At 43.7% G+C, this 13,744-nt stretch overlaps 1 pseudogene; it reads left to right on the top strand.

Annotated features, from left to right (window-relative positions):
• Positions 1-1,853: 1,853 nt before the first annotated feature.
• Positions 1,854-3,221, top strand: LOC101612743 (annotated as a pseudogene).
• Positions 3,222-13,744: the final 10,523 nt, after the last annotated feature.

A 13,744-nucleotide genomic window follows, 5' to 3' on the forward strand; every position in this document is an offset into this window, starting at 1 on the left:
CTACCGCCCTTAGATTCTCCAGCCATCCTGCTCTTACTTAACCTAGCCCCACCCTCGGAGCTTCTGACTGCACTTCACCTCCCTGTGAGTTTCAGTTTCAGGCTTGGGCCTTATATGATACCGGACAACAGATCGCCCTACACAACTACACTTCATGTTCTTCTGGCTCCTGCAATGAAGTCCACTTAACCTTTGATGCTGTCTCTACATGCTGCCACCAATGTTCTGGTGAAGGGACCCAAAAAGTGAGCCCCATATACCTTTGTTTTCAACAGGATCAAGTCTCCTCGAATTGTCAAGCCCCCAGGGGATGGGAAGGCTGCCCCTCATGGTGATGCAATTACCACTCTGTCAAGGGGAGTTTGCTGTGATTTTATGGGGGTAATTGGAAACCTATCACACCTGTGTCAATATTCTGAGGTAACATTGCATACACTATGCCTGCATTAGAACAACCAAAAAGCCTAACCCAGCATCAGTGGGAAGATCAATGAAGAAATGTCACCTTGATCATATGAAACCCCAGTGCCTGGCAGAGCCGCATAGCAGCAGTCAAATTCTACTACTCTTCTGGGTCAGATGGTAGGGGTAATATCAAAATAATCAAAACCCTTCAACAGTCCAGGGCTCAAAATGCTTTGGCAGTCCTCAATCAAACTGGCCATGGAACTTCCCTATCCTTACAGAGTCTCTGCTCTTCCCTTCACTATTCTTGGGAAATTATCCTCTCCATGTACCTGGGACTCTTACAAAGCTACACGTCTCTAAACTCCTCATTATATTTTCTTTGTTAGGCACTCCAAAGGCCTGCCTTTGTTCCTCTTCGGGTAATGACAAATATCACCCCCATAGATAGTTGCCCATGACATCCCCCTTTCTTCCTCACTATTCATGCCCCAATATCTCTGAATGCTGGGCTCCAGTAGGGATACAATGCCTCCTTGCCATGTGAATCCATAGCCTTGTCTTGGACTTGTCCCTGCCCCTGAGGACATTGTTTCACTGCAACTTGTCACTCTACCACTGCACTTTCCCTCACTGGAAAGCCCCATGAATCCCAGTCACCCTGATTCCCAGTATATACTAAGGGAGAATTAGAGTCATATTATCAACAATGTTCAATTACCCTGGGATTGCTACAAAGATGAAGATGAGAAGTGAAGCGCTGGGTGAGTCAGCCGCGTGGCCGGGCGCTCCCTGCAGCACGGCACCGTGAGTCCCCTCCACAGCGGACGGTGGGCGACGCCTCCCGGGAGGATTGGGTCCAAACAGGGCGACTAGCCATGGCCTACTAGAGTACGTGGATAGGACGCAAACCTAACACCTAGCATCACTCCTGCCCATACTCTGAGAGTAATATAAGAGCCACACCTGGCACCCTAAGCTCTTGCCCTGAAGATATATAAAGTCAGATTTACATGTCTAAGAGTACTGCAGATAATTAGAAAAACCAAGCATCAAAACTATCCAGGATGCAAAAGTCTCTACATTATAATACAAGAAACACAAAAAATCAAGACAATATGATTTCACCCAAAATTATAAAGCCATCAGAAATGAACTCCAATAAGACTGATTTAGATGAAATACTTGACAAAGTTTTCAAAAGAATGTTAATAACTATGCTCATAGAAATCAAAGAAGAACTCAAAGGAATCAGAGAAGGGCTCAGAGAGGAAAACAAGCTCTTGGAGGAGAACACAGGAAACCAACTTGATGAAGTGAAGAGGCCAGTACAAGACATGAGTAAAGACATAGGAATAGTGAAGAAAAACTAAGCAGATGTACTAGCAATGAAAAACACAGGCTTCTCTCTGATCACCAGGCGGTGGAGGAGGAGCCAGGGCCCCAGGATGAATGCCCACCGTGACAGTGACAGGTTCTTGCGGCCAGAGGGCAGCTGCCTGGTGGGTGAGTCCTTAGTGGCCACCCAAGAGGAAGAAGCCTTCATCATGGCCCCTATGCTCTGCACAGCCTTCCTTACCCCCTTGGCCTCAGGACTGAAGATCTTCCACTGGACTACACTCCTCAGCTGCCAAGTCTGCAGTTTGCTCACATGATGGCACTCCCTGAAGACTTCAAAGCCTCCTGCTTCCAGAGTGCCAGTAAACGAACCCATGAGCCCTTCACTGTTGCAAACAGGTTTGGAAACAGTGGCATGGGCTTTGGAAGTAAATCTCATGCTCAAGCACCCGAGAAAGTGACTCTTCTTGTAGATGGCACACGTTTTGTTCTGAATCCACAGATTTTTCACTGCTCACCTGGATACCATGTTGGGAAGGATGTTTGGACCCGGAAGAGAGTACAGTTTCTCGAGGCCCAACGAGAAGGGAGAGTATGAGATTGCAGAGGGAATCAGCGCCACGGTGTTTCACACTGTGCTGGATTATTACAAAACTGGTATCATCAATTGTCCTGACGGCATCTCCATCCCAGACCTGAGAGACACCTGTGACTACCTCTGCATTAACTTTGACTTCAACACTATCCGATGTCAAGATCTGAGTGCGTTGCTGCACGAGCTGTCAAACGATGGTGCTCCCAAGCAGTTTGATCACTACCTCGAGGAACTCAGTCTGCCTGTCATGGTGGGCTGTGCCAAGAAAGGGGAGCAAGAGTGCCACTTTGTTGTGTTGACTGATGAGGATTCGGTAGACTGGGATGAATACCATCCCCCCCCCCATGGGGGAAGAATATTCTCAAATTCTTTACAGCTCCAAGCTGTACAGATTCTTCAAATGTATTGAAAACCGAGATGTTGCTAAAACAGTATTGATGGAGCGGGGCTTGAAAAACATTTCAATTGGGATTGAAGGCTACCCTACCTGTAAAGAAAAAATTAAATGAAGACCTGGTGGCCGGTCTGAGGTTATCTACAATTATGTCCACCGCCCCTTTATCCAGATGTCTTGGGAGAAGGAAGACGGAAAGAGTCGCCACGTGGATTTCCAGTGCATCCACAGCAAATCCCTCACTAACCTGGTAGCTGCTGGAGAGAATGTGTTGGAAGACCAAGAGATACTGATGCACCACCCACCACAGGTGAATGAGCTGGACTGGCTCAATGCTCCGCTCTCTCAGATGGCTTCCAACGACTTCCAGGATTAGGGCAGCTGGGGTTGCTTCTTGCTGGAGCTCCACTCTGTGGAGTGCCCCAGCCAACCAGGTGTCCTGTCCTCTGTGGTCTCTTGCCCTGAGGAGATGCCTCTCCTATCTATTCCTTCCCCGCATACTTATGAACATACCAATAAGTGTTCCTTGGGCAGGGTGGAGAGGCCAGTGTTGCAGCAGCCTGGAAACTTGAAACTTTGGGTCTGGTGCTGTTCACTGAGTCTTTGCCTGACTGCAGCGACAGGGAAGGAAGTCAAGACTGTTGCCTCATACATAGCCCAGCACAGCAGTCCACATCCTCCTTTCTGTGTGAGGCTCTTGGGTTTGTATCAGGCAAGTTGCTTTGTAGCAAAGGGACCAAACTTAAAGGAGACAATCTGTCTGCTAAAACAGGCCCTGTGAGATGTGTATGAAGCGCCATTCCCGGCATCTCTGCACCCAGATGGCTCCCTTGAAGAATGAGGCTCATGTTCAGAATGCCCAAAGGAAATTGTTATGAATGCAAGGAACAATCCAAAACTACACGGAACGGGTTCTTGGCAGGCAGAGTGGTAACACTCCCAGTATTGTAAAACCCTTTAGTTTCAAGGTTTAGGAAACTAAACAAACTGGTGTGTGTGGTGTAACCCTCGCAGTACAAATAGAGGAATGTCCGCGTCCCCAGGCTTGGGCTCTGTGTGTGGCAGGAGAGCTGAGCTGGGGTTTTCAGTTTGCAGAAAGATAGTTCTCAGAAGTGCTCAGCATCTTGAGATACAACAGCTCCATGGGGAAGGTGTTTAGGGTGAACTAAGTGGGTGGCAAGCCCACAGAGATTCTGTCCAGTGGAGGATTTCCCCTGTATGTCCTCGGTCCATTCAGGATTTGGAACAGCCTATTAGCTGCTTGCACCTGGTTAACAAACAGTATTAATGTCATCCCCAAAGAAAAGGACAAATTGAAGGGAAGCCATGTTTCCTCATTTTGCTGTTAAAGGTCACCTCACTCCCCAGGTCCCCTTATGCTCTCACAGGCAGAGAGCTACCTTCTATAGAATCCAGAGCTGGATCCCACTTCCTGGTAGAAACCTAGTCAGTGTCCACCCTTGTAAATTACATTCCTCTCCCATAAGATACAACAGAGAAAGCTACTTGTGAGGATAGTGTCAGGTTTCAAACACCTCTGAGATTGAAGAACAAAGGTGTTTTCTGTGCAAGGTCTTCCTCACCTAGAGAAAGTTGTAAGAGCCTAAACTGAGCCACACCTCAAGGTCTGTGGGCCACTGCCTTCTGTTTGCAAGGCTGATGGCCGGTGTTAATGGTAAAGGTTTTCTGTGAAGTTGACTGGCTCATGTCTGAAGTCAGGCGCGGCCTTAACTTTTCTGACACCGCACTACTAAGTTGACCAGCCTGGATACTCAAAGGTGCTTACTTTGCTTTGCTGTGCTGCTGGGTGGTCTTCCATGCCCTAAAGGAGAAGTAGAAGTACGATGTTGGTGTATCTGTCATATGTACAATGTCTGTTAAGAGTGTGCGGGCACTTGTGTGAACACGCCACAGTTAACACTTTAACTTTTGTTTAGGTAAAAAGATGAACACATGGCCTGTATTTGTTACCTTGTTATGTGTTACCAGTTAATTTCTCTTTAACAACCTCCCCCTCAAAAAAAAAAAAAAATGTAAGTTAACTTGTTTGGTCCCAGCCTATGGGGTTTGACAAAATGGGGATCTGGCGGCTCATCTGTTAGTGTCACGAGCAGTGGTGATGGAAGGAAGAGCTGGGAGCACAGGCGTCTTCTAGCGAAGCCCAGGCCACCAGGACCTCAGCATCACTGTAGCGTGGGGCTCCCTCGCTGCTCAGTGGCAGGACGTTTTAGGGACAAGGTGTGTCAGAGTCCTCTTTGTCAGTTGCTGACCATGTGTGTCAGTAAGGAAAAGTAGATCTCAGCTGTGGTATCTCCTGCAAGTGCCTCAGCGTAAGTCCAGAAGATGCTCATGGGAAAGGGAGTTTTTTTTCTCCCCCCAAGGTAGGGTCTTGCACTAGCCCAGGCTGGCCTGAAATTCACTGTGTAGTCTCAGGGTGGCCTTGAACTCACAGTGATCCTCCTACCTCTGCCTCCCGAGTGCTGGGATTAAAGGCGTGCACCACGACGGCAGGCTGGGAAAGGGATTTTACACAGAATTGTAGAGTGGCTTGGCATGCCATGTGAACCTGAGCTTGAGGTTTAGTCTTGAGTTTGTGTCTGTGTCCTGCCTTGTCTAGTTGGTTAGGAAACATTTGAGCTGTGCCGTTAGATAACGGTATGGCTTCTCCACAGTGGGAACGATGCTGAAGGAACAAGGGAGGGGGACTGGGAAGTAGCTGGACTGACTGGAAGAGGCAGTAGCCCGAGGTACTCGGATGTGACTGGAGACTGTGTAGTGTGTGGCGCCTGCAGGTCTAGGAAGATACTGTGGGGCAGCCCAAAGGCTCTGAGGTAGAGATGCCGAGCGCAGCCTTCCCTCGACCTCCGCCACACACTGATGTGGGGTCCTCTTTAGGGGCGTATCTGATGCCACGTCTTGCCATCATTTTGAAACTGAAAATGGGTCTTCTGAGCTCATGCCAAAGCAGCACGTCGGCAGCTGCAGCACATTTGTATCCCGGAATTTCTCCTAACGGCAAACTGTAGGTTTTGCCTCGTTCCTTTGTATTTAAAGTTGCACTTGTTAACCTAACCAGCGCTTACGAAACCCTGTGGTTGGGGTGCTTTTTCTATAATAAAATACAATCATTTGTGTGTGCGTTGTTTTTAGCAGAAAATAAAATCGCCAGACAGCAGACTAAAAAAGAAGAAAAACGCTGAGGACGAGGAGCGACGCTGGCAGTACTGGTGGGGTAAGTTAATTACATCAACCACAGCATTGGGCCTGGCAGCAGGAGGCCTACACGACAGCCTGTGACAGCCCAGTGCTTTTCCAAGAGCGAACTGACCCTGCGGGAAGGCTCACAGATGCAGTGGGCACCACCCCAATTGCCATATGATCCCTATATCTCCAGCTGCCACGGCTCGCACAGGTAACCCTACAAAACAGGAGGGCTCTAGACCTACTAACCACAGAAAAGGGGGAATGTGTCTCTTTCTCAAGGAAGAGTGCTGCTACTCTAAATGAATCAGGCCTGGTGGAGACCCTAGTAAAGACACTCCAGACGTTTCACTAGCATCCTCCCCAAGCTGTTGGAAATCCGTGCCTTTGCCCTGGCTTGCCCCACTTGTGAGCTCAGTAATAATGATTTGTCTTTTTCTTCTAATTGCCCCTTGCCTCCTCCATTTACTACAGGAGCATATCCAAGAAGTTTCCAGGGTGGCTGTCAACCAAATGCTCCCACACTCATATGTTCCCTTGAACATGGACCCATCAACTTCTGACTCCCACATCATCCCCCATCAGCTTTAAGTAGCCAGGACTTGAGTCGGCAACCATGTACACAAAAAGGTTGGAATGTTAGGTGGGACCATGCTCAGAATAAAGACCCAACATGGTGGCCATGCCCTCCAAAAGCCCATTCCCCACATTCCCGAGAATTATCTGAGCCAGCAGTTTCAAGACTCCCCTGCCTCTGCTCCATCCCTTCCTTAAAACAGTTATATTCCTCAACTTGCTCTCCTGTGCTAGTTATGGTCATATAGGGAAACAGACTGTCTCTCAGCTAACATGACGTCTTCCTCCACCTAAGCCCTTTAAAAGGTCTCCATCTTGGGTCCCAGGCGTGACATTTCTGGCCTCGCATCTCAAGACTGACGAGCCTTCCCTAATAACTGTTTCAGTAAACCTGAACTAGCTTTGTTGATCTGGTCTGATTTGTTCTTCACAGCAGTCAAGCCTTTCGCTGGACCTTCTAACCTTCTATAGTACCTCAGCTTCTGAGTCCTGAGACCAATGTGTGCATAGCAGAAATGGTATCTGTGATAAGCTTTAAAATGTATTACATATTTAGAAAAGTAATTGGGAGAATAGTATAGATCGAAATTAAATAATTTAAAAGAAGGTATCTTGGGCTGGAGAGATGGCTTAGCGGTTAAGCGCTTGCCTGTGAAGCCTAAGGACCCTGGTTCGAGGCTCAGTTCCCCAGGTCCCACGTTAGCCAGATGCACAGGGGGGCACACGCGTCTGGAGTTCATTTGCAGAGGCTGGAAGCCCTGGCATGCTCATTCTCTCTCTCTCCCTCTATCTGTCTTTCTCTCTGTGTCTGTCGCTCTCAAATAAATAAATAAATTAATTAATTAAAAAAAGGTATCTTATGTGACTGAGATGAGACATGCCTAGATGCCATAGGTTGCTAAAAAAGAGATCACAGTGCCAGGAAAGGGCTGATTCCCTAAGAGTTGTTGGCCAGGGAGGCCCCCATAATGATAAAGATTATTGCTACTGCTATGGGTTGCATCCCAGATCTAGGTGGTAAGACCTTATTGCTGAAGACTCTATACACTTTGGCTTCCAGACATCGAGAAATCAGGTTGGCACTGAGCTGGAAGCTCCCCACCTATGGGCTAGCTTTCAGAATGCCTGAGGGTGCTACACAGGCTTCTGGGGTAGGATTATCACCAACAGTCCTCCTAAGCTGTGAATTCCGTGTATTGCATTATCTAGGCAAGTTTGCCCCACTGGTGGCATGATTGCTGTGTTGTGGGTACAGTCAACAGCTTTGCCACTGGAGTCAAGGTCCACAGCCCTGGAGAGAGTTCATATCTGGATCTATAAATTTGCTCAGACGCCTGTGGAGAGAAAATCACTATTGTTTTAATGAATAAATATGATGCTTCTATTAACTTGCCTTCTAAACATTTGTTTTCATAGAGTACTACTGCTATTACTGCTACTCTGTGCCATAGTTGTGGATAAATTTTTACTACAGAGTTTCAATTGGCCAAGCTCCTGAGACTAAGTGATTTTTTCTGTGGCATAATGCACACAGATGAACACTTATCTCACTCACTCTAAGGAGTAGGTAAGAGTCATCAGAAAGAATGTAAGAGTCCAAGGAAGGAATGGTGTACAGAAAATTCCTCTAATGGAAACATTCCTTTCCAAAGGGAGGAAGGAGTTAAAAGTTCAAAAAGTCTGGGAGAACTGAACCTTAAAGGCCACATGACCACTCTCAAGATCATAGAGGTAGTGAACAACTATTGAGGGACAGACTCTAATCAGTGTGTAGCTTTAAAAAAAAGCCAGGCATGGTGGCGCACACCTTTAATCCCAGCATTCAAGAGGCAGAAATAGGAGGATCGCCCTGAGACTACATAGTGAATTCCAGGTCAGCCAGGACTAGAGTGAGACCCTACCTTAAAAAAAATAATTCCTTTATAGGGGAAGGAGGAAGGCTCAAGAGACTCAGAAGGCCAACAAGTTTGGTAAAAGGGTTGCAAGACTCCTCCTTAAAATTATATAAATATTAAACAATGCTTGGGAGGACATTCTTGACCTGCTGAGCTGCTTGCCAGTTCTCCAGTGAATTGGAGTGTCTCTGAGCTGCCCAACTTCCTACAAATCAGTGAGCTTAAGAGATTCATTGGGGTCGGGCGTGGTGGTGCATAGGGTGGGCATGGTGGCACATGCCTTTAATCCCAGTGCTTGGGAGGCAGAGGTAGGAGGATCGCCATGAGGACAAGGCCACCCTGAGACTCCATAGTGAATTCCAGGTCAGCCTGGGCTAGAGTGAGACCCTGCCTCAAAAAGAAAAAAAAAAGAGATTCATTGGGGCTGGAGAGATTGCTTAGTGGTTAAGGCACTTGTCTGCAAAGCCAAAGAACCCAGGTTCAGCTCCCCAGAACCCACATAAGCCAAATGCACAAGGGGGCACATGCATCTGGAGTTTGTTTGCAGTGGCTGGATGCTCTGACATGGCCATTCTCTCATTCTTTCTCTCTCTACCTGCCTATTTCTGTCTCTCTCTCTCTCTTTCTCTCTCACAAATGAAATTAAACAAAAAAACATGGAAAATGTTAATAAAAAATTAAAAAAAAAAAAGAGCTGCAATTCCTGTGAGTAGACACTTATGCTGGGGTGGGCTTCTCAATGATGCAGCTGCTTATGATTCATCCTTGCTCCTATAAGCAACTCCTCATTCTGTTCTGTAAATAATCCCAATAAATTCACTGGCTCATCAAAGTGGTGTTGCTGCAATTCTACTTTGGTCTGAGCCCTAGCTTAGTGAATAGAATAGATATGTGTTCCCATCTCCACAGAGAAAAGGTTTCACAGGACAAAACACAATAGAAAGTATTCTTTAAACTAGTAGTCTTTCAAAAAGGTGAGCAAAATTTGCAAAACTTTATTTATACTAGTTAGGAAAGCAGTTTCAGTAAACTCCAATTATAAGCTATATCATACTACAAGTACCACTGAAGGAATACAAAGCTGTAAGACTACTATGAACAACTGTGCATCAGCAAATTAGGTAAGTGATAAAAACAGATTAATTCCTAGAGACATACAACTCATATAAATAGAATGACATGTACAGTTAATACTAAAGTTATTGAATTAGTCTGGCATGAGAGTTTGGGGATCAGGACCTTTGAAACTGACCTTACTGACCTGCTCAAATATGTCACCCTGAGTAGGGGTACCCCAGCCGGTCAATTCCATACACTTGGCACTGACTAGACTTCCCAGAGTCCAGATTATCACTTCCCCAATACCAATCAGTCCAATGGGCATAATCCTGGCCTGGGCATGTTTATATTATGAGTAAAGTTCATTTTGCACTGACCTCACTTCCTAACCTGTATCCTACACCTCCATGAGCAGGTTTGCTTGAGCTAGCTGTAATCTCCTCCAGCCCACATCCAACCAGATTATGGCTTACCAGCCCACACAACACAGACTCCACAAGAACTATAGTCCCTGCATTCTCAACAAGACAAAAGGACTATCTCAGAGGAGTAAACCCCAAATCAAACCAAGTAACACAAGAAATCAGGCACGATGTCCCCCACTAAGATTGCCTAGTCCCATTGTGGAAGCCTCCAATGAAAACTATTTAAAGGAAATTTCAAAGAATTCCAAAATGCAATTATGAAAAGCATATTCCACACATTTAATGAGGCCATAACAATGGCTGAATGAAATGGAAAAGAACAACAGAAATAACTCAATAGATGGCTGAATAAAATGGATGAGAATTATAAAATAAGAACTGGGGGCTAGAGAGATGGCTTAGTGCTTAAAATGCTTGTCTGTGAAGCCTAAGGACCAGGTTTGATTCCTCAGTACCCACATAAACCCAAATACATAAGGTGGTGCATCCATCTGGAGTTATTTGCAATGGCTAGAGGCCCTGGTACATACTTTCTCTCTCTCTCTCTCTCTCTCTCTCTCTCTCTCTCTCTCTCTCTCTCTCCCATCTCTCCATCTCTCAAATAAATAACTTAAAATAAAATATTTTTATAAAAAGAATTAAGGGTATAAAACAGGAGTAAGAGACAACTCCAGGCACCCTGCATAACCTCCAATCTCTGAACTGTCAGGGCTATGAGTCTCCAGAGAACTCATCCATCCCCAGCTGAGCAGCATAAAGAGAAATCTATGTGTCCACTCAGCATGGGTGAGATTGGATGACATCCCCAAAGGTAACAGGGTCTACTTAGCCAGATATAAAGGCCTGAACTGGAAGTGCTAATATCCCTTTCCATGTCAGGAAAGATTATGTATTACATTGGAATGATACACTTTTGGTCAGCTTTACCACTCTCATATAAGCTGTATTTCAGTGTTGACTGCTGTTGCCTTTAATATTTCCTGATTTTTAGGGCCTTTGTCTTTTTCTTCTGTCATTATTGAGGGCTAACTGGCCCCAGATTGACTTGGACCCATTTCATAACAGAAATCTCAACCTCCTAGTTGACAGGTTAAAGGTGTGGGGCAACACACCATAAGGGACTTTGGCTTTATTAGATTATTTAGTTTAATACCCACACCTATATAACTACTTTATGTTGTTTTTTTTTATTGTATTTGTATATCACTTAGTTGAATTTTAGAATTTGCCATTAATTTCCTTCATACAGTCTATTACAATACTTGAATAGCAGGCAAATTCTCTGTTTCTCTTGACGTATAAGAGCTATACCTGGCATGTTAAACCCCTACACTGAAGATATATAAAGTCAGATTTATAAGGTTAAGAACACTGCAGATAATTAGAAAACCCAAGTATGAAGCTAACTCAAGATCCAAAAATCTCTACATTATAATACAAAAATTCAAAACAATACAATCCCACCAATAATTATAAATCCATAAGAAATGACCTCCAGTGAGACTGATATAGATGAAATGCCTGACAAAGATTTCAAAAAAATTATTATATCTATACTCAAAGAAATCAAAGGAATAAAAGAAGAAAACAAACTCCTGAAGTAATCCCAAGAAAATACAGGAAACCAACTTAATGAAATAAGGAGGGCAAAACAAATACGGAAATAGAAATAATGAAAAAGATACCAAGCAGAAATATTAGAAGTGAAAATCAAAGTAAGTCAAGAGAAAGCTCTGTAGAAAGTCCCACAAGTAGAATTGATCAAAGAGAGAACAGAATATCTAAATTAGAAGACCAAGTGGCAGAGACATAATATATGGCCACAAAGTAAAAGATGAAGTAATAGGAAGGCATGAGTGGGAATTTCAAGACATTCAGGATACTATGGAATGCAGTGCATAGTAGAAGGAGAAGAATTTCACTCCAAAAGCATAACAGGTATTTTCAACAAAATCATAAAAGAAAACTTCCCCTAGGCAGGGAAAGTGATGCCAAGACACATACAGAAAGCCTATAGAATGCCAAACAGACAAAAACAGGAAAGAACTTCTCACCATCATATTATAATTAAACTACAAAACACACAAATCAAAGAAAATATATTAAAAGCAGTTAGAAAGAAAAATCAAGTCACATAAAAAGACAAGCCCATCAGGATAATAGCAGATTACACAACACAAACTGTAAAAGCCAGAAGACCTTGGAATGATGTATTCCAAGTTCTGAAGGATAACAACGGTCAACCAAGATTACATTATCCTGCAAAGCTATCCATTCAAATAGATGATGAAATAAGGACATTCCACAACAAAAGCAGGCTAAAGGAATATATGAACACTAAACCAGCTCTACAGAAGATGCTTGAAAGGATTCTCCGTGATGAAAAGAAAGAAAAGCACACACATAAGGAAGCAGGTAAATAAAATCAATCATACTCAAATACCAGTAAATACAAAATAGTAAAGGTAAAACAGAAGAACTACAGAACAAGAGAATGGCAAAAATAAATACACCCCTTTCAATAGTAACTCTTAATATCAATGACATCAATGCCACATCCAAAAGACACAGGTTTGCAGACTGGCACAAAAATCAGGGCACTTCTATTTGTTGCCTCCAAACAGCTCACCTTTCCACAAAACATGGACACTATCTTTTGGTGAAAGGTTGAAAAATGGTGTTTCTAGCAAATGGGCCTAGAAAACAAGCAGGTGTCACTATCATAACATTTTTTAAAATATTTTATTTGTATTTATTTATTTATTTGACAGAGAAAGAGGGAGAGATAGAAAGAGAGAGAGAGAGACAATGGGCACTCCATGCCACTACAAATGAACTCCAGACGCATGCACCCCCTTATGCATCTGACTAATGTGGGTCCTGAGGAATCAAACCTCGGTCCTTTGGCTTTTCAGGCAAACACTTTGCCAGCTAAGACATCCCTACAGCCCACTATCCTAACATTTGACAAGGTAGACTTAAAACCAACATTAGTTAGGAAAGATAAGGAAGATCACTTTGTATTTATCAAAGAAATGCTCCAATAGTAAGACATTACAATCCTAAACACAAACATACCTAACATGGAGGCTCTGAATTTCATTAAAGAAACACTATTAGAATTAAGGTTACAGATGATACCAAACACAGCTGTAATCTGTGACATCAACACCCTACTCTCATCAATTGACAGGTCATCCTAGCAAAAATCAAACAGAGAAGCATCTGGATTAAATAAGGTCATAGCCAGGCACAGTGGCACATGCCTTTAATCCTAGTGCTTTCAGAGGTAGAAGTAAGAGGATCACCATGAGTTCAAGGTGACCCTGAGACTACATAGTGAACTCCAGGGCAGCCTGAGCTAGAGTGAGGCCCTCCCATGAAAAAAAAAAAAAAAAAAACATGAGGTCATAGAACAAATGAACTCACAGATATCTGCAGAACATTTCATCCAAATGCAACAGAATACACATTATTTTCAGCAGCACATGGGACATTCGCTGAAATAGATCATATATTTGGACACAAAACAAATCTTAAAAATAATACAGGAAATGAAATAATTTCTTATACTCTGACAACAATGGGATTAAATTACAAATCAATAGAAAGAAAATATATAGAGCATACACATAATTATGGAAGCTAAACAATACACTATTAAATTAGGAAAGGGTCAATAAAAAAATCAAGAAGCAAATCAAAAAATTCATATAATCAAATGATAATGAGAACACAACATACCAAAACCTTATAGATATAATGAAGGCAATCCTAAGAGGGAAATGCGTAGCTTTAAGTGCCCATATTATGAAATTAGAAAGGTCACAAAAAACATCTTAATGCTTCTCCTTAA

The sequence above is a fragment of the Jaculus jaculus genome, chromosome 8 (genome assembly GCF_020740685.1).
Source record: "Jaculus jaculus isolate mJacJac1 chromosome 8, mJacJac1.mat.Y.cur, whole genome shotgun sequence".
Taxonomy (NCBI): Eukaryota; Metazoa; Chordata; class Mammalia; order Rodentia; family Dipodidae; genus Jaculus; species Jaculus jaculus.